This window comes from Somniosus microcephalus, chromosome 16 (assembly GCF_052327205.1).
Source record: "Somniosus microcephalus isolate GS21.2 chromosome 16, FLI_Smic_1.0, whole genome shotgun sequence".
Lineage (NCBI taxonomy): Eukaryota > Metazoa > Chordata > Chondrichthyes > Squaliformes > Somniosidae > Somniosus > Somniosus microcephalus.
The window spans coordinates 17,947,444-17,962,841 of record NC_141002.1 but is presented as its reverse complement, the minus strand read 5'-3'; positions in this window follow the sequence as shown (position 1 = coordinate 17,962,841).

Sequence of the window (15,398 nt, the reverse complement as noted above, 5' to 3'; positions counted from 1 at the left end):
TCTATATAGCTCCTATATAGCATTTCTGCCTTCCTTTCTGCAACTAATCTCTTCATCTACACCAAAAGCTTTAACAGCAACAACAACTTGCATTTATATAGTGCCTTTAACGTAGTAAAACGGCTCAAGGCACCTCACAGGAGCGTTATCAAACAAAATTTGACATTGAGCCACATAAGGAGATATTAGGACAGGTGACCAAAAGCTTGGTCAAAGAGGTTGGTTTTAAGGAGCACCTTAAAGGAGGAGAGAGAGGGAGAGAGGTGGAAGGGTTTAGGGAGAGAATTCCAGAGCTTAGGGCCTCGTGGTGCCAATGGTGGAGAGATGAAAATAGGGGATGTGCAAGAGGCCAGAATTGGAGGAGCGCAGAGATCTCAGAGGGTTGTGGGGCTGGAGGAGATTACACAGATAGGGAGGGGCGAGGCCATGGAGGGATTTGAAAACAAAGATGAGAATTTTAAAACTGAGGCGTTGTTTACCCTGTCTATCTGTAATCGTGTTCTAAATGTACAACCGCTTTAAAGAAAAATCAAGCTGGCTTCTTGGTCAGTTGGCTATCAGAACACGTGGTGCAATGCAAACTTGCAACAAGATCTTGTCTTCAAAGGATGGTATCAACCAATCAGAATGGCCACTCCCTCTCCCGCACCAGTTTTCTCCACTCCTGCTGTAAGATTGCTGACTCACTCTACGGTTCAGTTCCGCAAAGGCCAGCAGGCATCACCCAAGTATTCATTCTTCATTAAAAGGGAACAAGATAGATGCCTGAAGAAAGATATTAAAGGATGCAGAGCATGAGTAAATGGCTCTGCGGTGGAGCTCACGCCAGTGAGGGCACAATGGGCAGAATGGCCACTTTTTGAACCAATATATTTATGTTTGAGCCTGGACTGTGAGTGTACTGTTTGACTATGGGGGGCATCACAGCCAAGCCCAATCCTGTCCTCACCCAACGCCCACACAAAATGCCAGGCCACACCTCCTAAAGCTGGCGCATTGGCATCCACGCGATTTGCCCGATATACGCGGTGGACAGAGTAAATGAACAATTTAAAAAGAGTACTTTACATGGAGCACTGGGCAGTCTTCAAAGAGGAGACAGTTTGGGTACAGTCGAGGTATATTCCTACACAGGGGAAAGGGAGGGCAACCAAAGCCAGAGCTCCCTGGGTGACGAAGGAGTTAGAGGGTCAGATGAAGCAGAAAAAGGGGGCATATGACAGAAGTCAGCTTGATAACACAAGGGAGAATCAGACTGAATATAAAAAGTACAGAGGAGAAGTGAAAAGGGAAATAAGAGGGGCAAAGAGACAGTACGAGGCCAGATTGGCAGCTAACCTAAAAGGGAATCCAAAGTTCTTCTATAGGCATATTAACAGTAAAAGGGTTTGTCAGAGGAGCGGTGGGGCCAAGTACTAACCAAAATGGAGATCAATTGGTGGAGGCAGAAGGCATGGCTGAGGTACTAACTGAGTGCTTGGCATTGGTGTTTACCAAGGAAGCGGACTTTGCCAAAGCTACGGTAAACAAGGAGGTTGTTGGGATACTGGACGAGGTAAAAATGGATAAAGCAGAAACACTAGAAAGGCTGGTAGTACTTAATGTGGATAAATCACCCGGTCCGGATGGGATGCATCCTAGGTTGCTGAGGGAAGAAAGGGTAGAAATTGCGGAGGTGCTAATCACAATCTTCCAATCCTCCTTAGATATAGGGGTGGTGCCAGAGGACTGGAGGATTGCAAATGTTACACCCTTGTTCAAAAAAAGGGGAGAAGGACAAACCTGACAATTACAGGCCAGTCAGTTTAATGTCGGTGATGGGGAAGCTTTTAGAAACAATAATCCAGGAGAAAATTAACAGCCACTTGGACAAACGTGGACTAATAAAGGAAAGCCAGCACAAATTTGTTAAGGGCAAATCGTATTTGACTAACTTGATTGAGATTTTTGATGAGGTTGTAGGAATGTCTAGTTCCTATCAAGAGACTGAGGTCGACTCAGGCGTTCAAACAAACGATGTTTAATGAAAAACTAACAGAGTTCAACAACAAAATGCAAGAGAACTACGTATACAGGTCTAGTCAGTTCGGAGGCTCCACGAGGACTGCTAGGGCGGTCCCGTGGTTGGCGTCATGATGTCATCACGTTTTTCCCACCGGTGGGGGATCACGTGATGAATGACGTGACGTCATCACGTTTGCCCGCGCTCTTAAAGGGACATGCAAACAGTAAAAACCAAGAATCAGACTCAGGCTGTAGCTAACATATTGTTAAAGGGAATTATATACAGTTGGTCTGAGTCCCTTAGTGGCTCTGTCATATGCGACCCCCCAGAATTGTCTTTAACAGAAAAAGTGAAATGGCGAGGAGGCCTGACAAGCCTGTCAGAGCGACTTCTGTACGTTTGAAGTGGAAGCTGTTGGACGGCGGGCGGGTTGGCGGGCGGTTGCGCTTGATCTGGCACGGTGACTGTGGGCGGTCGGCCACGTTTTGGCAGCTGTGCAGTCTCAACCGGGCGGTCAAGGTCCAAGTGAGCCGGCTTCAACCGGTCAACCGAAATGTGGTCCGGTTTACCCCCGATGTCCAACGAGAAAGTTTTGTCTCCTGGCTCTAGCACGTGGAAAGGACCAGTGTAAGGGGCCTTGAGCGGATCCCGATGAGCGTCGTGGCGGATGAACACATATTCGGAGTTCTTCAGCTCTGCTAGGACGTGGGAGCTTTGAAAGCCGTGATGTGACGTTGGTACTGATGCAAAACACCTGGCTGCCTCCTGGTGGCTGATGAGTTGCTTGGATGCGGACCATGGCTCTGTTGGAGTCGGAAGGAAATCTCCTGGCACGCGGAGCGGCTGGCCATAGACGAGCTCTGCCGAGGACGAGCGAAGATCTTCCTTGGGTGCCGTGCGAAGACCCAACATGACCCATGGTAACCTGTCCACCCAACCAGCGCCTTGGAGGCTGGCCCTCAGTGCGGCTTTGAGCGACCTGTGAAATCGCTCGCACAGGCCGTTCACCTGTGGGTGGTAGGCTGTGGTGCGATGTAGCTTGATGCCGAGCCCTTGAGCCACCGCGTTCCAGAGCTCAGAGGAAAACTGCGGCCCACGATCGGAAGAGATGTCCGCCGGTACCCCGAAACGGGCGACCCAAGAGGAGATGAATGCCCTGACTACGTCCACGGAAGTGGTGGATGACAAAGGAACTGCCTCTGGCCATCTAGTGGTGCAGTCCACCATCGTAAGAAGATGAGTAAACCCGTGCGAAGGTGGAAGTGGCCCCACCAGGTCCACATGCACGTGATCGAGCCTACGTTCCGGAACAGCGAAGGTGGCCAATGGAGCCTTGACGTGATGCTGCACCTTGGCCTTTTGGCAGACCACGCAGGTGTTGGCCCAGTCGCGGACATCCATGTGCATGCCCCACCACACGACTTTGGATGACATCAGCCGTTGCGAGGCCTTCATGCCCGAGTGTGACAACCCGTGTATGGCGTCAAAGACTTTTCGGCGCCAGGCGACCGGCACGATAGGGCGAGGATCTCCTACGGAGACGTCGCAAAGCAGTGTGGTGCCCACAGCATGGAATTGGACGTCGGCCGCTTGGAGGCTGGAGGGGCTGGTCCGGTAAGCTTGCACCTCTGGATCCGAGGCTTGATCTGCAGCCATGAGGGCATAGTCGATGCCGAGCTGGACTGCATGCACGGTCGCGCGGGAGAGGCAATCTGCCACCAGGTTGTCCTTACCGGCCACGTGCTGAATGTCAGTGGTGAACTCCGAAATAAACGTAAGGTGACGTTGTTGTCGGGCTGACCACGGTTTGGCGGTCTTGGCCATGGCGAACGTCAGGGGCTTATGGTCAACGAAAGCAGTGAAGGGACGTTCTTCTAGCAAGAACCGGAAATGGCGGATGGCCAGGAAAAGAGCCAGCAACTCCCGGTCAAAAGTACTGTACTTTTGCTCGTTGCGCCGTAGTTGACGGCTGAAGAACGCCAGCGGTTACCACGTACCATTTACCCACTGTTCTTGCACTGCGCCGATGGCGTAGCCTGACGCGTCGGTGGTGAGGACGATGGTGGCACTTGGCAGCGGGTGCGCCAGCATGGTCGCGAGGGCGCCTTTCGTGTCCACGAACGCCCGGTCCATGTCGACCGTCCAGCAAACCGGATCCTTGCCAGACTTGCCCTGAGGGCCTCGTACAGGGGCTGCATGAGCAGAGCTGCCTTGGGCACGAAGCGGTGATAAAAATTTACCATCCCGAGGAACTCCTGCAGGGCCTTGATGGTCTGTGGGCGCGGAAAGGACGTCACCGCCGCTACCTTTGCTTGTAAAGGTACTGCTCCCTCCAGTGTAATGCGATGCCCCAGGAAATCGATGTGCGGTAGACCAAACTGACACTTGTCCGGGTTGAGAATCAGGCCGTGTTGGCTGAGGCGATGAAAGAGAGTGCGCAGGTGCGCAATGTGTTCCTCCTTGTTCCGACTGGCCACGAGGATGTCGTCTAAACAGACGAAAATGAATTTGAGGTCCCGCAGCACAGAGTCCATGAGACGCTGGAAGGCCTGGGCAGCGTTCTTCAAACCAAAGGGCATCCGCAGGAATTCAAACAGGCCGAATGGGGTGATGACTGCAGTCTTCTGCACGTCCTGCGGGTGTACCGGGACCTGGTGGTATCCTCGGACCAGATCCACCTTTGAAAACACGGTGTTCCCAGCCAAATGGGCAGAGAAATCCTGAATGTGGGGGATCGGGTATCGATCAGGAGTGGTAGCGTCGTTAAGCCGTCGATAGTCGCCGCATGGCCGCCAGGTTTCGGTACAATGTGGAGAGGCGAAGACCAGGGACTATTGGACCGGCGAATTATTCCCAGGCGTTCCATCATAGCGAACTCTGCCTTCGCGACCGCCAGTTTGCCGGGTTCGAGGCGCCGGGCCCACGCGTGGACCGGGGGGGCCGGTGGTAGTGATGTGGTGTTCCACACCATGCTTCGTGGCCGTAGAGGAGAACGTAGGCCTGGTCAGGTTCGGAAATTCTCCGAGCAGGCGAGTGAACTCGTCCAGAGTTGGGAAAGCGCAGGAGACGGTGCGTGACATGGTGTTGCCCCGGTGGCAGGGAATGGAGTGAAACGTGGCCGCGTTGACCAGCCGCCAGTTCCGCACATCGACCAGGAGACCGTTGGCGCACAGGAAATCCGCGCCGAGGATGGCTTGTGAAACCCTGGCCGTAACAAATTCCTAAACAAATTGCTGGCCGCCGAAACACACTTGGACCCGCCGTTTGCCGAAGGTCCGGATAGCACCGCCATTAGCCACTTCGAGTGAGATACCGTGTCTCCCAGATTGAACATCCATAGTTAACGCGGGAATAATGCTGCACTGTACGCCGGTGTCGCATAGGAATCATCGACCAGAGATGGAATTGGTGATGAACAACAGCTTGCCAGAATTTCCGATTGCCATCGCAGCCGCAGGGCACCCATCAAACCAGCTCTTCTGTCGCTGGGGTTGCAGTTGCAGATTTTTTTTTTTGTGGGAGCGAAGTTGCAGGGAGGGCAGCAACATCGGGCTTTCACGCCAAACCGCGCGTGGTAGAAGCACAGCCCCGCAGGTTGAGGGGCTGGGGCGGCGCCTGTGGGGGATGGTCGCCTCGTGGCAGCGCAGTACTGCTGCGTCACCGTGAAAATGTTATCCGCTTCGGCTGCAAGCTCAGCGCAATCTGTGACTTCGGACCGGGCCAGGGCAGCCTATACCTGCTCTGGTAGCTGACTGAGTAATAGCTCCTTGAAGAGAAAGCATTGCGGTTCAGAGCCAAGGAGCATGAGCATTTGGCTCATGAGTTCCGACGGCTTGGAGTCCCCGAGGCCAGGCATAGCGAGCAGTCGGCGGGCGCGCTCCGACTTCGTGAGCCCGAAGACCTGCAGTAATCGCGCCTTGATCGTTTCATACTTGCCGTCGTCCGGGGGGTTTTTGAGCAGGCTGACGATCCGCGAGGCGGTGGAGCTGTCAAGCGAGGAGACCACGTAAAAGTAATGGGTCTGATCCGCAACGGTGTTTCGTAGTGCGAACTGGGCTTCGACCTGGATGAACCACGAGGCCGCTTGTTGTTCCCAGAATTGCGGTAGCTTCAATGCAACGGCGTTTGTTTCCATGCTTCGCTCCTTCTGCGAAAAACGTTCGCAAAAGTCGGGGCCACCAATGTAGGAATGTCTGGTTCCTATCAAGAGACTGAGGCCGACTCAGGCGATCAAACAAACGATGTTTAATGAAAAACTAACAGAGTTTAACAACAAAATGCAAGAGAACTACGTATACAGGTCTAGTCAGTTCAGAGGCTCCACGAGGACTGCTAGGGCGGTCCCGTGGTTGGCGTCATGATGTCATCACGTTTTTCCCACCGGTGGGGGATCACGTGATGAACGACGTGACGTTATCACGTTTGCCCGCGCTCTTAAAGGGACCGCGTTCTGTACATGCAAACAGTAAAAACCAAGAAACAGACTCAGGCTGTAGCTAACATATTGTTAAAGGGAATTATATACAGTTGGTCTGAGTCCCTTAGTGGCTCCGCCACAAGGTAACAGAGAGGGGGGATGAGGGCAGTGCAGTTGATGTTGTGTATATGGACTGTCAAAAGGCGTTTGATAAAGTACCACACATTAGGCTTGTTAGCAAAATTGAAGCCCATGGGACAAAGGGGCAGTAGCAGAATGGGTACAAAATTGGCTAAAGGATAGAAAGCAGAGAGTTGTGGTGAATGGCTGCTTTTTGGACTGGAGGAAGGTATACAGTAAAGTTCCTCAGGGTTCAGTACTAGGACCACTGCTGTTTTTGATATACATTAATGAGTTGGACTTGGGGGTACAGGGCACAATTTTGAAATCTGTAGATGACACAAAACTTGGAAGTGTAGTAATCAGTGAGGAAGATAGTAATAGACTTCACGAGGAGATAGACAGGCTGGTAGAATGGGCGGACACGTGGCAGATGAAATTCAACAGAGAGAAGTGTGAGGTGATACATTTTGGTAGGAAGAATGAGGAGAGACAAGACATGTTAAACAGTTCAACTTAAAGGGGGAGCGAGAACAGAGAGACCTGGCGGTGTTTGTGCACAAATCTCTGAAGGTGGCAGGGCAGGTTAACAAAGCAGTTAACAAAGAGTATGGGATCCTGGGCTTTATAAATAGAGGCATGGAGTACAAAAGCCAGGAAGTTATGCTAAACCTATATAAAACACTAGTTCAGCCCCAGCTGGAGTATTGTGTCCAATTCTGGGCACTGCACTTTAGGAAGGACGTGAAGGCTTTGGAGAGGGTGCGGAAGAGATTTACTAGAATGATTCTAGGGATGAGGGATTACAGTTATGTGGATAGACTGGAGAAGCTGGGGTTGTTCTCCTTAGAGCAGCACGGTGGCATAGTGGTTAGCACTGTTGCCTCACAGCGCCAGGGACCCGGGTTCGAATCCGGCCTCGGGTGACTGTCTGTGTGGAGTTTGCACATTCTCCCCGTGTTTGCGTGGGTTTCCTCCGGGTGCTCCGGTGTCCTCCCACAGTCCAAAGATGTGCGGGTTAGGTTGATTGGCTATGATAAATTGACCCTTAGTGTTAGGGGGATTAAATACGTGGGGTTACGGGGATAGGGTGGGATATGTGTTGGTGTAGGGGTTACGGGGATCGGGTGGGATATGTGTCGGTGCAGGCTCGATGGGCCGAAATGGCCTCTATCTGCACTGTGGGGTTTATGTGATGTGATGTGTGAAGGCTAAGAGGAGATTTGATAGAGGTGTTCAAAATCATGAATGGTTTAGATAAATAAAGAGAAACTGTTTCCAATGACTGAAGGGTCGATAACCAGAGGGCACAGATTTAAGGTGATTGGCAAAAGAACCAGAGGCGACATGAGGAAAACTCTTTTACACAACGAGTGGTTAGGATTTGGAATGCACTGCCTGATAGGGCGGTGGAAGCAGATTCAATAGTAGCCTTCAAAAGGGAATTGGATAAATACTTGAAGGAGAAAAAATTGCAGTGATACGGGGAAAGAGCGGGAGAGTGGGACTAACTGGATTGCTCTACGAAAGAGCCGGCACCGACTCGATGGGCCGAATGGCTTCCTTCTGTGCTATACTATTCTATGATTCTATGATAAGTGGGGCAAAAGAAATATGTAAAGGAATGGTCTGAATAGAAATACTGGCGCTGTGTAAATGACAATCGTCCTCGAGTAGCTGACGGACGAATTCCCGGAGCTGGCGTGGGCCGCAGTGCGGGACAACAAGTCGTGCATCACCCACCCCCCTCCCCCCACAAATCCTGCAGCTCACCATCCACATCAACAAGGAGCTCAACAAGCCGACAAGCAGGGCTCGCAACCCCGGGGAGGGGGAGAGGGAGGGATTGGGGGCGGCGGGGCTGCCTGACCCACTGAGGTAATCTCACTATAACAAGCTGGGAACAGCTGCTTGAACTGCCCCGAGCAGTCGGCGCGTTTAATACGTTTCAAGCAATGCCTTTGTAATTAGCTTCTTTGGTGTTGAATCATCGAATCATTGGCCTCGATATTAACCCCCCCCCCCATGACAGGCGGGAGAGGGGGATTAAACACTTAAATACGGCGAACACATCCCCAACACGCATACACCCAGCGTCTTGTTACGGCGGTGGGTATCGGGGTGTCTGAGTCCCGCGCCGTCGAGAGGCGGGGCACCTCATTAACATATTTAAATCGGTCTCTCACAGTGCAATTAGGAGCCTGATTTAAAATTCACTGCTACTACACAGGATTCCCAGGGCTCGGGAAACCCGGCAGTGAATAGGAGGCAGGAGTAGCCGGCTCCACAAGGTAAGTGCCTTTTCCAGCTCTCCTCCCTGTGGGCCAGGAGGAGCAGGAATGCTTCCCAGGCCCATCAAGGAAGCATTCGGCTTCCCCCCTCCCGATCGTGGCCTCTCCCTCCTCCCTGCCACGATCGGCAATCTGTCTCCCCAAACACCCCTCTCTTCCCCCCCGAGCCCTGATGCCCTCTCTCTCCCCCCAGCCCTGATGCCCTCTCTTCCCCCCCAGCCCTGATGCCCTCTCTTCCCCCCCAGACCTGATGCCCTCTCTCTCTCCCCCCAGCCCTGATGCCCTCTCTCTCTCCCCCCAGCCCTGATGCCCTCTCTTCCCCCCCAGACCTGATGCCCTCTCTTCCCCCCCAGCCCTGATGCTCTCTCTCTCTCCCCAGCCCTGATGCCCTCTCTCTCCCCCCCAGACCTGATGCCCTCTCTCCCCCCCCAGCCCTGATGCTCTCTCTCTCTCTCCCCCCAGCCCTGATGCCCTCTCTCTCTCCCCAGCCCTGATGACATCTCTCTCTCCCCCCCAGCCTTGATGCCCTCTCTCTCTCCCCAGCCCTGATGCCCTCTCTCTCCCCAGCCCTGATGCCCTCTCTCTCTCCCCCCCCAGCCATGATGCTCTCTCTCTCTCTCCCCCCAGCCCTGATGCCCTCTCTCTCTCCCCAGCCCGGATGCCCTCTCCCTCTCCCCAGCCCTGATTCCCTCTCTCTCTCCCCCCCAGCCCTGATGCCCTCTCTCTCTCCCCAGCCCTGATGCCCTCTCTCTCCCCCCCAGCCCTGATGCCCTCTCTCTCTCCCCAGCCCTGATGCCCTCTCTCTCTCCCCAGCCCTGATGCCCTCTCTCTCTCCCCAGCCCTGACGCCCTCTCTCTTTCCCCCCAGCGCTGATGCTCTCTCTCTCCCCCAGCCCTGATGCCCTCTCTCTCCCCCCAGCCCTGATGCCCTCTCTCTCCCCCCAGCCCTGATGCCCTCTCTCTCCCCCCAGCCCTGATGCCCTCTCTCTCCCCCCAGCCCAATGGCCGATCTCCCCCCAGCCTTGATGCCCTCTCTCTCTCCCCCCAGCCCTGATGCCCTCTCTCTCTCCCCCCAGCCCTGATGCCCCCTCTCTTCCCCCCAGCCCTGATGCCCTCTCTCCCCCAGCCCTGATGCCCTCTCTCTCTCCCCCAGCCCTGATGCCCTCTCTCTCTCCCCCAGCCCTGATGCCCTCTCTCTCTCCCCCCAGCCCTGATGCCCTCTCTCTCTCCCCCAGCCCTGATGCCCTTTCTCTCTCTCTCCCAGCCCTGATGCCCTCTCTCTTCCCCAACAGCCCTGATGCCCTCTCTCTCTCCCTCCAGGCCTGATGCCCTCTCTCCCTCCTCCCAGCCCTGATGCCCTCTCTCTCCCCCCAGCCCCGATGCCCTCTCTCTCCCCCCAGCCCTGATGCCCTCTCTCTCCCCCAGCCCAATGGCTGATCTCCCTCCAGCCCCGATGCCCTCTCTCTCCCCCAGCCCAATGGCCGATCTCCCCCCAGCCCTGATGCCCTCTCTCTCTCCCCCCAGCCCTGATGCCCCCTCTCTTCCCCCCAGCCCTGATGCCCTCTCTCCCCCCCAGCCCCGATGCCCTCTCTCTCTCCCCCAGCCCTGATGCCCTCTCTCTCTCCCCCAGCCCTGATGCCCTCTCTCTCTCCCCCCAGCCCTGATGCCCTCTCTCTCCCCCAGCCCAATGGCTGATCTCCCCCCAGCCCCGATGCCCTCTCTCTCCCCCAGCCCAATGGCCGATCTCCCCCCAGCCCTGATGCCCTCTCTCTCTCCCCCCAGCCCTGATGCCCCCTCTCTTCCCCCCAGCCCTGATGCCCTCTCTCCCCCCCAGCCCCGATGCCCTCTCTCTCTCCCCCAGCCCTGATGCCCTCTCTCTCTCCCCCAGCCCTGATGCCCTCTCTCTCTCCCCCAGCCCTGATGCCCTCTCTCTCTCCCCCCAGCCCTGATGCCCTCTCTCTCTCCCCCAGCCCTGATGCCCTCTCTCTCTCTCCCAGCCCTGATGCCCTCTCTCTTCCCCAACAGCCCTGATGCCCTCTCTCTCTCCCTCCAGGCCTGATGCCCTCTCTCCCTCCTCCCAGCCCTGATGCCCTCTCTCTCCCCCCAGCCCCGATGCCCTCTCTCTCCCCCCAGCCCTGATGCCCTCTCTCTCCCCCAGCCCAATGGCTGATCTCCCCCCAGCCCCGATGCCCTCTCTCTCCCCCAGCCCAATGGCCGATCTCCCCCCAGCCCTGATGCCCTCTCTCTCTCCCCCCAGCCCTGATGCCCCCTCTCTTCCCCCCAGCCCTGATGCCCTCTCTCCCCCAGCCCTGATGCCCTCTTTCCCCCCCGAGCCCTGATGCCCTCTCTCTCTCCCCCAGCCCTGATGCCCTCTCTCTCTCCCCCAGCCCTGATGCCCTCTCTCTCTCCCCCAGCCCTGATGCCCTCTCTCTCTCCCCCAGCCCTGATGCCCTCTCTCTCTCCCCCCAGGCCTGATGCCCTCTCTCCCTCCTCCCAGCCCTGATGCCCTCTCTCTCCCCCCAGCCCAATGGCTGATCTCCCCCCAGCCCCGATGCCTTTTCTCTCCCCCAGCCCAATGGCCGATCTCCCCCCAGCCCTGATGCCCTCTCTCTCTCCCCCCAGCCCTGATGCCCTTTCTCTCTCTCTCCCCAGCCCTGATGCCCTATCTCTCTCCCCCAGCCTTGATGCCCTCTCTCCCCCAGCCCTGATGCCCTCTCTCCCCCCCAGCCCTGATGCCCTCTCTCTCTCCCCCAGCCCTGATGCCCTCTCTCTCCCCAGCCCTGATGCCCAATCTCTCTCCCCCAGCCTTGATGCCCTCTCTCCCCCAGCCCTGATGCCCTCTCTCTCTCCCACCAGCCCTGATGCCCTCTCTTCCCACCCAGCCCTGATGCCCTCTCTCTCCCCCCAGCCCTGATGCCCTCTCTCTCTCTCCCCAGCCCTGATGCCCTCTCTCTCTCCCCAGCCCTGACGCCCTCTCTCTTTCCCCCCAGCGCTGATGCTCTCTCTCTCCCCCAGCCCTGATGCCCTCTCTCTCCCCCCAGCCCTGATGCCCTCTCTCTCCCCCCAGCCCTGATGCCCTCTCTCTCCCCCCAGCCCTGATGCCCTCTCTCTCCCCCCAGCCCAATGGCCGATCTCCCCCCAGCCTTGATGCCCTCTCTCTCTCCCCCCAGCCCTGATGCCCTCTCTCTCTCCCCCCAGCCCTGATGCCCCCTCTCTTCCCCCCAGCCCTGATGCCCTCTCTCCCCCAGCCCTGATGCCCTCTCTCTCTCCCCCAGCCCTGATGCCCTCTCTCTCTCCCCCAGCCCTGATGCCCTCTCTCTCTCCCCCCAGCCCTGATGCCCTCTCTCTCTCCCCCAGCCCTGATGCCCTCTCTCTCTCTCCCAGCCCTGATGCCCTCTCTCTTCCCCAACAGCCCTGATGCCCTCTCTCTCTCCCTCCAGGCCTGATGCCCTCTCTCCCTCCTCCCAGCCCTGATGCCCTCTCTCTCCCCCCAGCCCCGATGCCCTCTCTCTCCCCCCAGCCCTGATGCCCTCTCTCTCCCCCAGCCCAATGGCTGATCTCCCCCCAGCCCCGATGCCCTCTCTCTCCCCCAGCCCAATGGCCGATCTCCCCCCAGCCCTGATGCCCTCTCTCTCTCCCCCCAGCCCTGATGCCCCCTCTCTTCCCCCCAGCCCTGATGCCCTCTCTCCCCCCCAGCCCCGATGCCCTCTCTCTCTCCCCCAGCCCTGATGCCCTCTCTCTCTCCCCCAGCCCTGATGCCCTCTCTCTCTCCCCCCAGCCCTGATGCCCTCTCTCTCCCCCAGCCCAATGGCTGATCTCCCCCCAGCCCCGATGCCCTCTCTCTCCCCCAGCCCAATGGCCGATCTCCCCCCAGCCCTGATGCCCTCTCTCTCTCCCCCCAGCCCTGATGCCCCCTCTCTTCCCCCCAGCCCTGATGCCCTCTCTCCCCCCCAGCCCCGATGCCCTCTCTCTCTCCCCCAGCCCTGATGCCCTCTCTCTCTCCCCCAGCCCTGATGCCCTCTCTCTCTCCCCCAGCCCTGATGCCCTCTCTCTCTCCCCCCAGCCCTGATGCCCTCTCTCTCTCCCCCAGCCCTGATGCCCTCTCTCTCTCTTCCCCAACAGCCCTGATGCCCTCTCTCTCTCCCTCCAGGCCTGATGCCCTCTCTCCCTCCTCCCAGCCCTGATGCCCTCTCTCTCCCCCCAGCCCCGATGCCCTCTCTCTCCCCCCAGCCCTGATGCCCTCTCTCTCCCCCAGCCCAATGGCTGATCTCCCCCCAGCCCCGATGCCCTCTCTCTCCCCCAGCCCAATGGCCGATCTCCCCCCAGCCCTGATGCCCTCTCTCTCTCCCCCCAGCCCTGATGCCCCCTCTCTTCCCCCCAGCCCTGATGCCCTCTCTCCCCCAGCCCTAATGCCCTCTTTCCCCCCCGAGCCCTGATGCCCTCTCTCTCTCCCCCAGCCCTGATGCCCTCTCTCTCTCCCCCAGCCCTGATGCCCTCTCTCTCTCCCCCAGCCCTGATGCCCTCTCTCTCTCCCCCAGCCCTGATGCCCTCTCTCTCTCCCCCCAGGCCTGATGCCCTCTCTCCCTCCTCCCAGCCCTGATGCCCTCTCTCTCCCCCCAGCCCAATGGCTGATCTCCCCCCAGCCCCGATGCCTTTTCTCTCCCCCAGCCCAATGGCCGATCTCCCCCCAGCCCTGATGCCCTCTCTCTCTCCCCCCAGCCCTGATGCCCTTTCTCTCTCTCTCCCCAGCCCTGATGCCCTATCTCTCTCCCCCAGCCTTGATGCCCTCTCTCCCCCAGCCCTGATGCCCTCTCTCCCCCCCAGCCCTGATGCCCTCTCTCTCTCCCCCAGCCCTGATGCCCTCTCTCTCCCCAGCCCTGATGCCCTATCTCTCTCCCCCAGCCTTGATGCCCTCTCTCCCCCAGCCCTGATGCCCTCTCTCTCTCCCACCAGCCCTGATGCCCTCTCTTCCCACCCAGCCCTGATGCCCTCTCTCTCCCCCCAGCCCTGATGCCCTCTCTCTCTCCCCCCAGCCCCGATGCCCTCTCTCTCCCCCAGCCCGATGGCCAATCTCCCATTCCCCCCAGCTCCAATGGCCCCTATGCCGTGATCTCTGACCTTCACCCCTCCCAATTGCTAGGAACCGTCCCCAAGGGTCCCCGACCGTGGCCACCTGCCGCTAGTGTTCCCTCCCGCCCGTTCAAATTGTGCCTGCATTCAAATATCCTCATTTTAACTTGTATTCCCTGGAACATCTCCTCGCAGCACACTGCTCAGGTATTAACTTGTTTAAGAGCTGGTCACTTCACATCAACATGAATGACACAGGTGTCGACCCCACCCAAAGGATGCTGTGCTTAACCGATGTACCACCTACAGCCTACCACCCCCGGCAGGTCCCCATGACGGTGCAACACAGTGTTGGGAGAAAATTACTCAAACATTTTATGCAAGGTTTTTAAATTAAAACAGGTTGCTGATTCTCGATTGCCCATTTTGCAGTCCCACCAAAGACCCATTTCACCGCCAAAGTGCTTTATAAATGTGTACGTGCTGCCACACTGTGGTACACTCCAGGTACTGCACCCATAGGCACTTCAATCAGAGCGCCCCCTTGAGGCACCAGCATCAGATGGTTATTCAGAAAACCAAAATGCTCAGTGATTTGGTAGATTTTTTCTAATTTTAATAAGGTTACTTGTTAGCAAATGCATCATGACATTTTCAGTGAAAGAAAATATTCACAGCTTGAAATTGACCAAATCAATGCAGTATTTAGTGAGTCCTTTATGTAATAAATAAACATGAAACCCCTGATTACCCAGTGGGTAAAGGCATGACCTGATTTAGTAGTGTCGCATGTGTTATGTATTGGGTGTTCTCCTCCCACCTGCGGTGGCGCTGTCACAGCAGATAAATGGTTGGGGTTGTTCTCTTGGTTAAGCTTTAGCTCTCTTTGTTCGGTTCTCTCCAGAACCTTCTTTTGAATAAAGCCTCATGTTTGAATCTCTGAGTTCTGAGTCCTAATTCTGTCTAGGTAGAAAGGTACAGACACAACAAAGTGGCGATGAGGATCGGATGAATCTGCGTTGTGGGAACTTTCTTGTTTTCGACTACAAAACACTCGGAACAGAGATTGCAGCATCACATTAACATTACAGGTGCAGTGAGTAAACAGAAATTAAAATTTGAAACGTGAGATGGCTACTATATTAGGAAACATCGGTGATTTTGATGAAAATGTGGAGCAAAGGAGCGCTTATACGGAACATTTTGACTATTTTGTTTTGGCGAATGCGGTGGCAAACAAAAAGGTCGTGCCTACCTTTTTGAGTATAATGGGGGCAAAGACATTCAATTTACTTCGCAGCCTGGTACAGCCAGATAAGCCAGGAACTAAAACATATAAACAACTAGTGGAAATTCTTGGAACACATTTTTCACCAAAACCTCTAGTTATTGCTGAGAGATTTAGATTTCACAAACGGAATCAAGAGGAGGGGGAATCAGTGACGATGTTTATTGCTGCTTTAAAAAGGTTGTCAGAACACTGCGAGTTCAAGGAG